Genomic DNA, 17,025 nt, shown 5'->3' with positions numbered 1-17,025 from the left:
GTGGGATACAAATGCAATTAATAAACAAAGTAACATTTAAAAACAGCCTCAGAGTACAGTGGGGGTCTTGACTTGAGAACTTAATCCGTATTGGAAGGCGGTTCTCAAGTCAAAAAGTCTGTAAGTCAAGTCTCCATTGACCTACAGTGCATTGAAAACCGATTAATCCCGTAACAGGCCGTTTTTGTTCCATTTTGGTTTTTTTCTGGTCTGTAAGTCAAATCTCAGTCTGCAAGTCAAACCTAAATTTTGCAGCCAGAGAAGTCTGTAACTCAAAAAGTCTGTAAGTCAAGCCGTCTGTAAGTCAAGGGTCCACTGTAATAGTAACAGGTGTCGTTCACGTACCTTCCTCCCTTTCCCCTACATAAGTCCTGTGAGTGATGCCAGCCAGTCAAGGATAACGAAGTGAATTGGATGATAGTGCAGTGCTATGTATCCAAGTAGATTAAGTCATGCAGTTGATCACTAAGGGCAGATGATGATTAGAGAAAGTAAGGGCAAGCGAGAACAACCAAGAATGAGAGCAAATGAAGGCAATTAAATAGTAAGCAAGGAGCGCTGAACTCTTTTTTAAAAAGGTGCTTTTTTCAAAATTGCCAATAATATTGGCCACAAAATAGTTTCACTTCGGCCACGCTGTGAACCCACTTTCTGACATCAGTCCATAATTTTACCATTACTGTACAGCCACAGGTCCTGAACATTCAAGCAACTTTTGATCAGTGCACATTCAACCAGACCAGGGTGGTTCTGCATCCCTGAATGCCCATCCTTACGATTTATTAAATTCCACCTTTATAGATGTCTCAGAACACAAGTGGGTACACTACACAACAGCACAACCTTCTTCCAATCCACCCAGCCCAAGAGATTCTGTTGCCTGAGGCACAGCACCAAACGGGACCCTCAACCATGCAAGCCAAGGTGCGTGGTGACCAAAGCCAGTTAGGTTACCTAGGTCCAGGAGGTAAAAATTCCCACAAGCACCTCTACTCCCCCAGCTGTTAAAAAAAATACATATTTAATTAATTAACCATTAGCTGCCTTTGCGGATCAATCAGGATCTGGTACTCATGGCCTCACTCTACCTGGCCTGGGATCCTTCCAAAAGAGAACTAAAGCTGTATTGAAGCACCAAAGGTTTCTGAGAACCCTGACAGCTTCCCGGTGCTTGGGAAAGTTACTTGGCCATGCAGGGTTCAGGGTTCTGGGAGTTGTAATCAGTCCAAAAAAGTAACGTTTCCAAGCACATCCCCTCCTAGAGGTCCTCAAAGTGAGCTGTTTGTGAATTGTAAACATTGTGGAATCCAGTCTTGGTGAACAATGAATCAAAAACACGTCTTTTAATCAAAAACTAAACGGGGGAGAAGGAAATGCCTTAAGGAGCTAAGATCACGCCAGGAACATCTGCTAGTTTAATCACAGATTTATACATTAAAAAAATAATAATAATCAAGATGCACATTGCCTGATTGCGGAGCATTCTGTGTTCAGACCTTCATTGAGTGTGAGCTACCACTGCAACAACCCTTGGCTGGGTGTTCAAAGCACTAGAAAACTTTGTTCTAAGCATTTAATGAGTTATTCTCTGAAGCCAGAAAACAACTTAAGACCCTTGCTCATCTGCTTTCTCTCTCTCTCTCTTCTCTCTCTCTTTCTCTCATACACTCACAGTCAATCTGTTGGAACCACATTTACTGACTTATTTCCATTAACTATTTCTAAACTGAAAGTCAGGAAGAGCCCTGGCACCTATTTTGCTCCTGCAATTAAGCACGAAGTATCTTGTCCAGCTTCAATCATTTGTCGATAAGGGAATAATAACCCCTTTTTGCCTCACAGGGCTGTTGTAAATGGCCCAAGGGAACTGTCAGAAGATTTACAGAAGTAGATCTTCTTCTGGAGATGTGTGAGCTCTCTTAACAACCAGCCTAGCAGAGAACAAGGAAGTGTCAGCCTGTGTCATCCCCCCTCCCCAGTTGGGGTCAATGGCTTTGGGCTGGTACACTATTCTGCAACAGAGATGTTGGGGTGGGTGGGATGTTGATAAGTCCTCCCTTCCATATGAGACCCGCCATGCGCAAGGAGGAAGGTAAGGGGACTGAGGAAATCTTTATGAAGGGGTTTAAGGGGAGAAAAACTGTCCAACTAGCACTCAACTTTCTCAGACAGCGTGAACTTCCAGCTGTTGGTTGAGAAAATACTGGAAGACAAAAGGGGATGGTGTTGGTGGAATGGAGTGTGCTGAGGAAGGGTATGGGGAACAGGCTGGCATTCTGAACAGGAAAACTCCACTCTGAGCTCTTTCTGTTCAAGATGTCACAGCTGAATTTCACAGCCATTTCTTCGTGGAAAACATTTGAGTTATTAAGAAAAAAACCTTAATATTTAGACTGATAAATGCCAGAAATAAAGAAAATACATGAATATTGATGTGAGCGGGTGCTCAGACATAGAAATGCCTTGGAAGAAACAAGCGACATGGAGTCTGGCTAAGGTGGTCCTCTTTGACATTATTTGTCATTTGAGCTATTGATACAGATCATTGTTTAAGACCCTATTGTGTGGTTTATATATGTCATTTTTAAGTGGGAGGCTAAGTCATTTGTTTTTAATACAATCTGAACAAAAATGCAGAGTTGCTGAAGTAAATGAGTTAAAAGGTGTTGACCCAGATCATGACATTGTACAACTAATTTTGACTGGAATGGCAGAACTCCTGGCATAATGGTGATGTTGAGATGAGTTTGCAGAGAGATTTGTCTCTCATCTTCAAACAGGCCCAGCTCTGTTATTAGGTAGGTTAACTAATTAGAAGGTCAGATTATCCAGTGAAAGTAACAGTAACACACAATCCCTCTGAAGGTGATGCTCTGTCTTTCAATAACTCTTTTATGTCACTATCTTAAATTGATATTATATGCTGATTATTGAATTCATTGTTAGAATTATTACATGCATTGCACTAGAAGCCATCTTTAGATGAAGGTGAAATTTATCAATGTTTTTAAATAGATAAAAAGCTGAACACGTTCTATATGTGTTGTCTCCGATGTATTTTTGGTATCACCTGGCAGGACAAAATTCCAAATAGAATAGTCCTAGAACGAGCTGGAATTTTTAGCATGTATACATTACTGAAACAGCAGTGTCTACCTTGGCTTGGGCATGTCATGAGAATGGCTGACGGCTGGATTCAAAAAGATCTCCTTTATGGAGAATTAGTGCAGGGAAATCGCCCCAGAGGGAGACCACAGCTGCGATACAAGGAGATTTGCAAGCGGGATTTGAAGACCTTAGGAATGGACAGATGGGAAACTTTGACCTCTGAGCGTTCAGCCAGGAGGCAAGCAGTGTAGCATGACCTCTCCCAATTTGAAGAGACCCTTGTCCAGCAGGCCAAGGCAAAGAGGCAGTCCTGAAACCAGCAAAATCAAGGAGCTGGACAAGGGACAGATTGTATTTGTCTTCAGTGTGGAGGGGATTGTCACTCTCGTATTGGCCTTCTCAGCCACACTACACGTTGTTCCAAGCACGTTACCAACGTCTCTCGAGACTGAAGGATGCCTACACATTGGAGATCCAAGGTTGAGCAGAGGGTTGGGTTACTCATTGAGATCTCTTCCAGAGCTGGCCCTCCTGTTGGGCAGAAATGCTGGAAGGTGACAACAAGGTGTTGCCTGAGAGATCTATGTGCCACATGGCATGCTCTGTAGAATTGACACTAACCTTATGCCTTCAGGTGTAATAAATGACAAAGTCCCATTGTTGGAAGGTGGAGCAAAATTCAGCTGCCAACCCAGACGGACCGGAAGGAGATGCTGTCTCGTCTTCTTATTAGAGCAAATGTTGGAGAGTCCTCGTAGCTTCCAGCATAGACTAAGAAGGCATGTCTTCTTAGCACAGTGCATTGACATTTATCCACAGAACTGGCTGCCACGGAATGTGGCCCCAAGGATGCCACTCAGATGGGTTTAATGGGGGATTAAGATAATTTTATGGAAAATAAGCTATCAAGGTTTGCTAATTATGAAGTCTATACAGAACCTCTGAGCTCAGATGTTGTATGTTTCTGAGTCTAGAGACAGAACCCCCCCCCCCCCGAATGGGATTGCAACTCCCAGAAGTACCCAGCTAGCTTGGCTAATGGCCATCTTGGCCGAGAGATCGGCTCTGAAGGAAAACCAGGAGGGGGCAACTGGATTTGTGCCCTTGGTGGTGGACCAGGTGTAGGGTTGGCCACTGTAGGCAACAGGATGCTGGCCTGGATGGTCCTTAGTCCACCTCACCCTTAGCTCTAGCCCCTTACCCTGCTCCTGTGCGGCTGGTTCCAACTGTTGGGCCTCAACCTTGGAGGCAGAGCTCACAGCCTGGGGGGCATTCTGGGACCTGCGGTTCTTTTGAGCTCTTGAAAAGTCGATCTAGTCAGGGCACTGAGTCTTTCATCCTGCCGGAAACTGGCCGAGTTCTGCTCTGCAGGGGGTGGAAAATATGTTCAAAAGAACTAAACAAATGTTTAATTCCCAGGCCTTTCCTTCCCTTCTTTGTGGATCTATTTATTCATTTCTCTCTCTCTCTCTCTTTTTTAAAGTATGTTCCCTCTGCTCTGGAATGCTTGCTCCCTTCCCTTCCCTCCTCCCCTCTTTCTGGCACTTTGGGCTATGTGAAAAAAGTTGTGCCAAGCGGGTCTGTAGGCGTGGCAGAGCTGCTTGGGGTTGCGCGTGACATATTCTTTGACGTACTGTGTGGTCAAGAAGACGGGGCGGGGGGGCGTGTCTGAACCCAGGCCAAGACTTGCACTTCAGCTTCCTGACCTGGCAGGCATTCAGAGAGACCCCACTAAGTGCTATTTCCTAAATACACTAGCTTTTCATAACAATCTTACCACATTTTGCTTTCCTTTTTTTACAAGCACTCTTTTTAAAAAAAGAGGGAGAAACCGGACTCCTCCGACACGGCCTCGCATTTGGAAGCCATCAAACCCCTGAACTCTAAACAACAAAAAAGAGTTATTAATGCATTGTAATCGGCCCTCGACGTTCCAGATGAAAAGGGGGGAAAAGTTTTATAGTTCTGGAGTTATAAGGTTTTAATTGCCTTTTTAAGAGCACGGATACTTCTGAGTGCTCCCTGTTATAAAAGACCAGTATCTGTTTCTTGATAACTGGTGAATGAGCTCAACTATTTTTATGAGATTTCCCCTCCTCCTCCTCCCTTGCCTCCCTGGGTCCCTCTCCAACTTCAACCCGCTTGCTTTTCCACCCCCTCTTTTCCACAAAATGCCACCCCTATAAAGGCCGGCGTCAGATCATTTCTGAGACAAAGCTGGAAAGGGGGTTTGGCTACAGAGGAACTTTCATTACAAACAACTTCTTTACAATCTCCACCTTGCTATAAAACACTTGATTCCAGAAAAATGAGTTCTATAAATAAAAAGGGGGGAAAAGGGGGGGGAGGGCCCAGAACGGCTGCTTTATACAAGGGGAAGGATCGTATACATCTGGCAAAAATAATGGTGCTCCTTTAAGTAACTGGATTTATAAATATTATTCCTTTGTGGCTAGCGTATTCAGTGATGGGAATGGATTTCTACAATCTCAATCCCTGCCAGAGAGAGAGAGAGAGAGAGAGAGAGAGAATACAGTTATCCTTTCATACCTTGAAAGCAAATCTGGATTACAGCTAAGGTTGATTTTTTTCATTCCTAGGCTGTGTATGTGTGTGAGAATGCTTTTAAAAGTGAAATGATTTAGCTACAGTTGGTTGGAGAGCTTGAAAGGAGGGAAGAGAAGTTATCTGAATTAAGTTCACATGAGGACTTTATTTGGCAAAAGCATTTAAGAGAAAATAATATAGGGGAAAAGGTTCCTTTGCATTTTAAGTCTCAATCACTTACTGTAGGATCCGAAGCATGAAGTGTGTATATATGTGTAAGGGAACCAGGACAGGTACAGGGGGTCTTTCTCAAGTGTTTCCCAGATGACTGGGAAAACATCCTCTCATAACATTTTGCGCAGAGTGGAATGGCAGCAGGAAACGTTAGCCACTTAATACCTGAAGCAGCTCAGAAGATTGGACTGCAAGCTATGAATATGACTTGAAAGGCAGCCCCACTCTGCCTTTTCAGAAAAGCATGGAATTTAAGTGTGTGTGTTTATGTGCATACACAGCATAGTAGAGTAATATTCTGCATCGCACAGACTCATCCCAACAGCCTCGATAGCTACACTGCCAAGGCAGGTCATGGCCACATCCATGTAACCTAATCAGCCAGTTTCATCTCTGCCAGGAGCAGGCCATTTGTAAGGCTAAAGGCTCTTAACTGCCCATTTAAGACCAAAACCACCTTCCTGGCCAATACTTTGGATTACAATAGAATAGCTGGGAACACTACATTGTTGTTGGAGAAAGCTTCTGTTCCTCCTGTACATTGCAGAATCTCAGCTGAGCTCACATGGGAAAGGAAAACAGAAAAGGGAGTTGGCTAGCAGATGATACAATTGTCTCCATTCAACAAAAGGTCCCAGTTATTTCATTTTGTGAGTCTTGGTTCTGTGCCATCTCTGGCATTTGCACTTTCCTTATTATGCTTTCAGATGGCCATGGAAGACTATATTCTTCAGGAGGTTTTTTTATGTTTTCTGTTTTAGTTATGGCAAATGATCTGCTTTCTGTTTTTATCTTCTTGTTATGATGCATTCCTTTCATAGTAGTTTTATTACCATTTTCATCTGAGTTTTGTATAGCGTGTGGAGGACTGTTTCATTACAAAAAATCCAAATGAGTAATAATTGAAGGGGCAGTGATGAACAAAATTGGAAGGTGTGTAATTTCACACACCCACTTTTGGTCCCCAAATACTGCCCAATTCATGTGAAAAAAAAGTGATTTCCACCTCTTTCTGAAAAGCATTTGGCTCAGCACAACTTTATAACATATTGCAAGGTGGTCTTTAGGGCTTAGAAAAGTTACTTTTTTGGAGTGCAATTCCCAGAATCCTCCAGCCACTGGTACAAAAATAAACATTCCCAAGTTTTGGGTCCCTCTGACTGTGATAGCAGCTGGTGGACCTAGCACAGAAGCCATTGTGCCTCTGCTTGCTGACGATCTATAGCGGGAAGCAAGAACCCCAGTTTTAGATTCATGGACTGTGAGGAACTAGAGGTGATGGAAAGGTAACTGGGATGCATCCTACATCTCCTTCTGTTACACAGCTTTTCTATAAAATATGTAGAAATGTTAATTTATTTAACCATCAAGAGATTTGGTGCTCACACAAAAAGGGATTTCATTGAATCAGAGGCTGCTTCTTGCATGGTGTCCTGTCTTTATTTTTGGCTCCACATAGTCAGGCATGTCTTCAGATCCAGTTCACTCAGAAAATGCATGCCAAACAGCATCCATTTTGTTTGGGTTGAAGCTTTCCGCCCTCTCTGCTCTTGCAGAGAGCTGGGGAGGCAGGTCAGGCAGAGTGCTAACTATTTGCCCCAGGAAATAATCCTGTCTGAACATAATTTTTAGAGGGGAAAATCACTCCTGTTAACAAGCAAACTCAAGTAACATGTGCCAACAGTAAAGGAGCCAAAATGGAAGAATCAGCAGGAAGTTCCAGCATGCTTAGAGGGAATTGTGAGGTTTGTGGAAATACAAACATTTAAACACACACGCCCCTGTAAGGGGGCAAACAACTACTGCAGAAAAAGAGCCCAGTCAGATCCGAGCATGCTCAGCTCCCATGGAGCAGTGAGTAGCGGCAGGAAAAGAAAACAAGGAAAGGGGAGATCCAGAGTTGAATGTCTTCCTTCAGCTAGGCTAAATCATTGTAGGCCCAGTGAAATCAATATTATATGTTATAGCAGTGACCAACAAATTCCATTAATTTCAGTGAATCTACTTTAGCTGGAACAATAACATTGGATTTAGCCCATGGGTTTAGATCTGTACCAGCAGACCACTTGATGAGGCAGAGTATGCAAAAGAAGTACTCTTCCATTATGTCTTTCTTTAGGCCTGAGCTTTATGCAGTTGTCAGATTTGAGCCTGGAACCAGGAGCAACATGATGGAGTAGTGGAGATGGTCTAAGCTCAGAGGTGAAAGCTGAAGGCAATACCGTCGAGTGCATGGCACTGACGTGTCTGTCCCTCATGAAAACCCCCAGATTGAACAGGAAGCCTTTTATGGTTCTTTCTGTTTTAGGGTCCAAAGGCCATCCTGATTGGCAAGACCAGTGAGAGTCCAGAAAATGTTCCTGGATACATTTTGGTGATTCAAGCCAACCATCCCCTGTTACTTCTCAAAAGTCTGCTCTTTTCGACTGCCTCATGCATGCTGAATATGGCAGCACAGTTGGGGTGGTTCCCCAGTTTGGCGGTTCTGCAAACCTAGAAATATCCAACTTCCATGTTCTCTGGAGCCTGGCTTGCCTGCTCCCAAGGCTCAGATTGGACCCTCCCAACGTTTGCAGGAAATGTACAAGGGGAAGGGGGGAAGCAGGAAGGAGAGAGAGAAAAGCAGAGGCCAATATCATAATAGGGTGTCGGCCTGTAATTCAACATGGCTCCAGTTTTGCCTTGCTGGCCGGGGACAACATGTAGTGTTTGACGGCGAGCTGCCCAATAAACTTTTACTGTCTTGCCTGAAAGGAGAAACAGCTGCTGGAGTCGAAAGCAGCTGCGGTCAGCAATAAAGCTGAGTTGGCCCAAAGTCAGCTCCATTCTCACCAGTAGGTGGTATTGTGGTCAACAGTAATTACTACGGAGAATTCCATGAGAGTGGAGGGTAATGGGAGAGGCACAAAGAACGTAGTGTGTTGTGTGTTTTTCCTTTATTTCCAGAAAGTAAGAAAAGTGGTGGTGTGGGGAGTAAACTGTGCCACAAATTTGGATCACCCAAACAAACAGCACCAACACCACTGGAATCCTTTGCACTGTTCATGTCTTGCCCTGGAAACCATTAGATGTTCTTTCTATAACTCGATGTGTCACAGGCAGAGTATTTTGTCCAGGGTGTTAATTTGGATGGACACTTGCCAAAGGCGAAAGATTGCCCAAGATGAAGTCTGGGTGTGCAGGCATGTTCAAAATTATAGGTGGCACCGCTAGAACCAGACTTTCCCTAGTTTGGTGCCCTCCAAATGGGCTGGACTTTGACTCCCATCATCCTCAGCCAGCATGACCTCTTTGGCCTTGATCTCCCCCTTTACCCCAGCAATTATCCACAGGGTGGAGAATTTATGGTTCCCAAACATGGAACCTCCTATCTGTGATATGTCTCACCTCTCCGCTCTGTTGTGGCATCTGTAGACAAAGCTCTTGGGTACACCGTAGCCTGAATGAAAAGAGGAAATCCTTGTGTCTGCGAACGGGCCCCTCAGCTTCCCAGTCATTGGGATCTTGGGACCATGATGTTTGCCAGGCAGACTGAATGTATATTTTAAGACGCAAGCCACCTGAATGGTGAAAGTCCAGGCACCAACCCACCCATGTTCCAAGCAGCAAGCCCCTCAGCACATCAGGGGGAAATATGCAGGTATGTCTCATACTTAAACTGCCTGAGAAAGAACCTTTTGAACTTTGGGAAAATGAAAGAAGCTGAGTCTAGTTTCTGTCTGGTCCTAATACCGCTCCCATACCCCCATCAGCAAATAAGAAAGAAACAGATTAATTAAAGGCTGATGGGCATGTATATAAATCAAATCAAATCAAATCAAATCAAATCAAATCAAATCAAATCAAATCAATTAATGATGATGATGATGATGATGATGATGATGATGATGATGATGATGATGATAATAATAATAATAATAATAATAATAATAATAATAATAATAATAATAATAATAATAATAATAATAATAATAATAATAATAATAATAATAATAAGTCTTCACACTTGAAATGAATGGGGCCCATGTAAAAGGACTGATGCTCACGAATGAAGGTGGCCATTTACCACCATTTGCACTCAAAATTTCCTTTGGGGTGTAGCAGTCACAGGTACTGGACTGTGATTTGCGAGATCTGGGTTCAAGTCCCCTATGAGTGGCCTTAGTCCAGAAACTCTCAGCCTGATCAGCCTTATAGAGCTAGGAAAATGAGAGTCATGAACTGAAGCAAGAAAGGTGTGATATAAATACAACAAATACATAAACAAGCATATCATCCTGCTTGCTTGTTTGTCTTCTCCTGCTCCCATGTCTCTCCTCCTCCCCTGTGCCACCAACCTCCTGTCTAGATTACTGATTCAGCCGACACCTGCTTAGCCCCAGTGACACTTGTGCCAGGGCATCCATTTGGCTCCCTTCCATCACATTTATGCAGAAGAATTTTGACTGACTGATTTAGAACTTTTAAACAAAAACATTTGCATTATTGCTGGTGATTTAAGAGTGCTCCAGTTTCTACACTGGGGCAATTTCCTTTGGTTTCCTTTCAGCAAAGCTGAGGCCCTCAAGCAGAATCCAGGACTGCATCTGTCACAACAGGAAGGTTACCCAAATAAGTAGTCTTCTGTTTTTTCTTAGTCAAGCTTAGCTGCGATGGGCCAACAGAATTTCTTTCACTCCTTGGCTTCTTTTGCTTTTTGACCACACTTTCCACCAACACGCCACCATCTCTGTGGTATTCAGGTTCACCTTTTAAAAATCAAATTAGTCTGAAAGTCAGGAGGAGAGGAAATGATATGTTGGGTGCTCCCGTCAAGAGGACAAGAGAGATGACTTCCTGCCATACTTAAGAATTTTTATTCCACTTCCTCCCCTCAGTTATTCCCTTGGTAACCTTGGTATGGCTTGACCAAGCCAAGGAGTGAGGAGAAGATTAATTGCCTAAGACAAGGGAGGAGCAACAGGGAGAAGAGGATGCCATTTATAGTCAACAGACATGTTGGGGAAACACTGCTGAAAAGGTAAGTCTCCTGGACCAAAAACCACACAATGAAAAATAAAGCCCTTTCACTTATGCTCAAACCACATTTCGTCGACTCCCTGTCGGCAACCAAAATGATTTTCAGAACATCTGAAGAGAGGAGGTTGTAAAATTTTAGATTCCTTCTGTCAACAACTTGGCCATAGTCTCACATTAAATACTCAATTTGATGTGGCTAACCTTTTCTGCATTTTATTGCCATCGGTATGCATCCTGATGGGTATTCCAGGTACGACCAACCAACATTTGAATTAAGGTCATAAACCAAGGCCTCTTAAATTGCCAGAGTGCTGTTTCAATCATCTCACTGCAGTGTAAGGCAACTTGATTCAACCAAGAAGCAATTTGAAGCAGAGCAAGTAATAACTAACAAAGCTCCTTTTGGCATAAAAAAGGGGAACGGATACCATTTTTATCAAATTAAATGGCAATTCCTGCAGACTGCATTCACACAGGCCATTTTTCTTCTATATGAGCAGTCCTACTGTTCCTTGAGTCTCTCCTTATGGGGAGAAACAAAAAGCTCTGAAAAGAAGAGATGGCCATCTTCCTTTTCCCAGAATGATTTTGGATCCTCTCTCCCCCCTAGTGTGATGTGTTGCAGGCCAGGTGGCATGCTGGGAAAAGAATGGAGGTGAGGACTGTTACCTCACCCTCTCCTTACAATATCTGGCATTAAATATGTGTGTGTGGGGGGGGGGAAGTAGGATGTGCAGCGACTTCAGGCAACAGATGTGGGTATTATGAGAAGCTACTTTGATATTTGTACTGTCAGGTGAAGAGAGAAGCCTCTGCTGCCAAAATACAGTAACTTAGTTGGGATTGGATATGAGCCACCTTGAATTTGCTGAATAGAGAGGGCAGCAGCTCAGGCGGCAAAACGTCTTGGACTGGAACTTAAAGGAAGTGCATCTGGACGGAGATGTTAATTCTGATGCTAAACCTTGACTACAATAAGCAACTCAGCCAAGCTATCTATTGTATGAACTTAGCAGACCTGATCATATGCCTGGTCTGGATACTGCTTTGTGATTTCTTAGAGGGGTGGAAGATGAAAAGTGGGGCTTAGAATCCCTTCAGGCAATGATGGCATCATGGTCTGGGAGAAAATTTCGTATACAACACTGGTTGTTTAGATGGAGAGGAAATTAGCCTTCTCCTGTTTAAAACTTGCTTTTAAAAAAGATTTTCAATCAAGATAAACATTGAGGTTCTTCAGATGTAGATTACTCTGGGCAAAACTCTGGAAGGAGAGAAGAAACCTAAGAAGAAATTGGTGAGTTAATGTTTAATTTCTCTGTTGCTGTGTTAATCAAAGGGTGGGAGGCTTGACCTATTTAATGGAAACCTTAACATACCCACATGAACCCTGGAACTCACCATAGTTGCAACAATCTGTAGGCCAGTAGGCTGACACTTGGCCATAACACAGAGATGGGCAACATTTTCCAAGGCCACTGGCGACAACAGCCAAGATCCTGTTGCTTAGTGTAATAAATTGCAGTCACTTTAATATAGTAAGTCACAGTTAGAGTAAGTCCATTTAAATCAAATAAACTTTTATGACTCACTGAATCCTCACTGATTCAGTCGGCCAAATCTAGTACAGTTTACTACACTAAGCAATAGGACTCTGATCAGGACACAGTTCAGAGGCTTGAGGCTCATGTTATTGGCCAGAATCCTGTTGTGCAATTCTAGAAATAGTTCCCACTGATCTTACCATCCAGACTGAGACTGCTGACAGCAATTTTCAGATATTTCAAGGCTTTGAAAGGGATCCCTAGGGAACCTCAGAAACTAGGAGCTGGGAATAGGAAAGCTTAAACTCAAGATTACAGTTCATGGTAGATGACATCATTGGCCTTTATGCCAGCAGAGCTGCGCAATAGGATTCTGGCTAATATTTTATGGCAAAGATGTTATACGTCTTGTCAATGTTTCAGGTTGATCTAAATTAACAGGGGATCACTAGTCATTGATTGTCATTTTAATTGGTTAAAATATATAATTACGTTAACATGTTCATAGTGATTAAAATGCTGAATGAAAGTTACTGTTTTCTCTTAAGAATTTATAGGAAGAATACTTACTAAATTCTCATTTTTGTTCATTTAGGATGTCTTGATATGACAATGTACCTGACAGGAAATTTTAAAGGTCAGTGAGGTTTCTTACTTGTAGCCTGAACCCCTCACAGTCTCTGTAATGAATGCAAAATGTTTCTAGTGTCTTTTCCCCTTGAGAAGCAAAGTACACTCAGAGTATAAAAACACAAGAATGGCAGGTTGTTAAGAAAAACAACAACCCATTCAGTGCTTGGAATTCTTAAAGGCATTGAGCGCTATTCTAGTTCTGGGGAAATCTGCACAATCTGCGCAGTTGTGACAACGGCAGAATTCTGTGCAAACAAAAAGGAATTTATGTGCAATTTTGGGTGGGTTTGCTGAAAATATAGTTCTTGCCGATGGAAGGGCTCTGTCAACACCACCAGGAAGATACCTACCATCCTTGCCAGTGACAGGAAGAATGCTGAAATTCGTTATTCTTGCCAGCACTTCTCAAACAAGTGAATATATCCATTCCTATTTAATGTTAATGAGTTAATTTATTGTTCAACATCAGTGTTGATGTATTAACATTAACCCAGATGTTTCAAATTTGTAAGCTGGTCAAAAAAAATGAATAGGTGAAATCTTGCGGGTAGAGGCTGCAGGTTAGTCCTCTAACTTTTTGCTACTTATCTGACAAAGTATAGTTTCACAGTTGGTTTTTTCTAATGCTGCAGGTTTGCCACTATCTACATACACACGGATTTAATACGCACACATACGCCTTTCTTATAGTTACACCACATTCCTCAAAGCTTTCTTCTTAAACTTCTTAGGCTGCAATCCTATACCTCTTTGCCTGCGAGAAAATCCCACTGAGTTTGGTAGGGCTCCTCTGAGTAAGCATGCTCCAGGGAGACCATGGCAACTGCCTCTACCAAACAAGGAACCTTCTATCCTCCTAGAACTTCCCAGGTCTTCCTAACTAGCACTTAGACTGGGATGCCCGCTGCAGTCTAAATTCTTGTTTGGATAATCAGCCTTTGTTTAAATACACAGCAAAAGAAAAGACGCAGGAGTGGGGACACACACACACAGAAACCCAACAACATATCACCATAGGCCAGTATTAGCTCTCTGGCATGTCACATGAGCTTATTACCCCTGGAGGCTGCAGGAGCAAAAACTCATGTACAAGAGAAGGATTATTTTCCTAGTATTACTGTTACGGTAACATACAATCAGACCTCTTCTCTCCCCATTCTTCTGTTCCTACTGCCCCCCCCCCCACAACTCTACAATTCACAAGTCTTCTTTCCAAGTTCAGGCGAAGTTGAAAGGTGAAAAGGTCATGAGGTTTCATAGCGGACTGCTGAAAGGAAGATAGAAAATTAAGAAGAGGGGGTAAGGGTGGCCTTTGATGAAAGATTCTCAACAAATTTGGTTCTTTCCCCTCCTGCAATTCTGGAAGCATGTGATCCCCCCCTCCCCTATATTTGCGGAGAAAGCCTTTACATTTTTTCATTCCAAACCCCCAAACGGCGATCACAAAAGAAAAGAGCCCAAGGTGCAAACTAAACTTCTATTTGTCTGGCTCCACATCTTGAAACAAAATTCAAATACCACAGCATTTTGTGTCTGTGCTGTTATTTTGTACACTTACATGGCAAGTCTAGGGGGGGAAAAAACACAAACTAAGACAGAATATTGCTTTACAACAAACATTCAACTCATGTCAGTAGTAGCTGTACTGATTTAGGAGTAGCTACTAGAGATCTCAAGGCGGAGGCTTTCCAAGCCATATGGAACGACCACCTCGGCTTCCAGGTTCTGCTTCTTCACTTTCACATACTGAGCATCAAGGGACGGGGTCACCTGACGTGGGACAGAAATTTCCCTTCTCCCAACGCCAGGCCGTGCTCTGGGAACTCTATGGTCATGCAAAGCAGTACCAGGAGGCTTCAAAGGGGAGCACAGGGACTCAATTTGTGACTGGGGTGGAAATTTGAAACCAGGGCTCCCTGGTCCACAGGTTATTGTTCTAAACATAGGGCTGTTCTGGAACTGCAGGCCAGGGATCCTGCGTCTTTTCTCTTTCAGTAAATGTATGGGGAAGATGAGTCGTTTGTATAGGGCCTTACCAAGAATTAGGGAGCTAGTTTAGCAAACCCAGGACAGGCTGTGTACCACGCAGCTCCATCCTTTAATAGCCGGAAAGTCCCATGAGAAGAAGATCTGGCACTGCCTGCACTGCTTCCCACCATCTACTGCTTCAGGAGGCTGCCTTGCTTTGCCTAACGTTAGGGCTGGCAGCCTAGACTGGAGCTATGGCAGAAGCAGCTCTGGGGTTGCTAAGCAATGAAACACATCCTGCAAATCCGCTAATGGACATTATGGTTGTAAAAACCTCTTCTGCAAAACTCATTAAAAGTTCTGGGGCAGTTGAATTTTATTGTTCTTTCCTTCTTTTAACCTGTAAACCATGTTTTAAAAGCCGCAGTATCTAATTTCTCTACTGGGATGCAGAAGTGTGAACATCCCCAAATAATACTGGGACTGAACTTGTACATTTTAACCTGCTGAACTCAAACTCCCCTTTGGAAATTACAGTATCACTGTATCAGTTGTACAACATCCTAATGTAGCATCCTAAAAAGAACACACACAAACATACAAAACACCCTCTCCCACCCTCGTCTAAACTAACAGCAATTAGTGCCAGAACTTTTCTACATCAATATTCAGTCCAGGTCACCCCAGCCTTTCCTTATTTCTGAAGTATAAATGGTAATGTTGTTGCTATTCTTTAAAAACAAAACCAAACCCTGTGATCAGAAATCCTTGCTGATCTATGGTAAACTACCCAGTATATCCAGGTCCACCGTCTCTCTTTCTCTTACGTACCGAAGCCCGAAAGAAAACCCTGGGAGCCTCCAAAAGGGAAGCGCTATTGAACAGATACTCCAATCTGCAAATGTCCCCGTGTTCAGAGCTTGGAAAAGTTACTTTTCTGGACTGTAGCTACCAGGATCCCACAGACGGCACGAGTACTGCCCATGCTGGTTTGGTTATTCAGGTACATTTAGTCCTGAAGAGAAACTTCCCAAGCTTTGCTTACGCCCAAGGATTAAACTGGATGAGACATAGAAGTGTGAGAAAAGAATGTCCTCTCGCCACAGTCTCGTTGTGCTGGTGGGGCGTAACTCCTGCCAGCCCTAGTCAGTAAGTCCAAGGGAGAGGGATGATGGGATATCTGGGAGGTACCACACTTCATCTATCCCCTGCCCTAAGGTTGTTTATGACACATCCTATAGCAACCAGCTCCTGGATGATGGAAGTTGTAGTAGGGGAAGGAATGTTCTCCTAGACAAACGGCAGTGTTGCTTTCCTACCCCTTCCTCTCCAGACCTGAATTAATGGAATTAATGAAGCTGAGCAATTTTTCAGAATTTGTTTATTTATTTATTTTATTCCCATGCCCTGGTATTCCTCTGAGAAACTCATGGCAGATGACTTCTAAGGTAGGTTAGGCAGCAAGGAAGGGACTGGTCCCGTGTCACTGAGTTAAGTTTCATAGCTCACTCAACATTTGAACTCAGGCCTCTGCCTGACTCTTTCGCCATCCACACTTTGCTGGTGTCCTGGTTGCTGGACTCATCAGCACACATTTTAGCTATTTATTCAACACCAACGCTCAATGGCCTTTCAAAGTTTGTGGCATCAATGGCCAAGTCATCAGCCAGTGTGCTGGCAGAGAGAACCATAATGGGAGCAGCCGTCCTGAAAAAAGTAACTTCTTCAGAGTCTGCTTCTGTACACCCAATGGTGTAAAGTAAATTGGGAGTCATTCATCCCATTTGACAGATGTGGAGACTGAGGCTGGAGATAAGGCACTTCTTTCCTAAACACCATGCATCCTCTATTCCATGGCTCCGGGCTCCATGCAACCAGCTCTTCATCTCCTAAGTAAAGGGGAAGTCAACATCGCCTTGCAGAGGACACCGATCGGACATGACCCACGTTATGCAAAAGGTAAGATGTCAAA

General features: G+C 43.3%; 1 protein-coding gene and 1 long non-coding RNA gene across 9 annotated transcripts in view; one reads left to right on the top strand and one right to left on the bottom strand.

Moving 5' to 3' along the window:
• BCAS3 (BCAS3 microtubule associated cell migration factor) overlaps positions 1-17,025 on the bottom strand; it is a 410,844-nt gene that overhangs the window by 94,849 nt on the left and 298,970 nt on the right. The gene's annotated exons all lie outside the window — the stretch shown is intronic.
• LOC110075519 (uncharacterized) overlaps positions 1-17,025 on the top strand; it is a 138,402-nt gene that overhangs the window by 85,740 nt on the left and 35,637 nt on the right. For 3 of the 4 annotated variants that reach the window (XR_013538082.1, XR_013538081.1, XR_012080715.2), the window contains exon 5: positions 10,767-17,012. This is a non-coding gene — a long non-coding RNA (uncharacterized LOC110075519). The remainder of the gene's footprint in view (positions 1-10,766; positions 17,013-17,025) is intronic. The other variant, XR_013538080.1, reaches the window with a different exon arrangement.

Source organism: Pogona vitticeps, chromosome 7 (genome assembly GCF_051106095.1).
Source record: "Pogona vitticeps strain Pit_001003342236 chromosome 7, PviZW2.1, whole genome shotgun sequence".
Lineage (NCBI taxonomy): Eukaryota > Metazoa > Chordata > Lepidosauria > Squamata > Agamidae > Pogona > Pogona vitticeps.
Note: the sequence above shows the minus strand (reverse complement) of the source record. Positions and strands in the feature narration are given on the sequence as shown.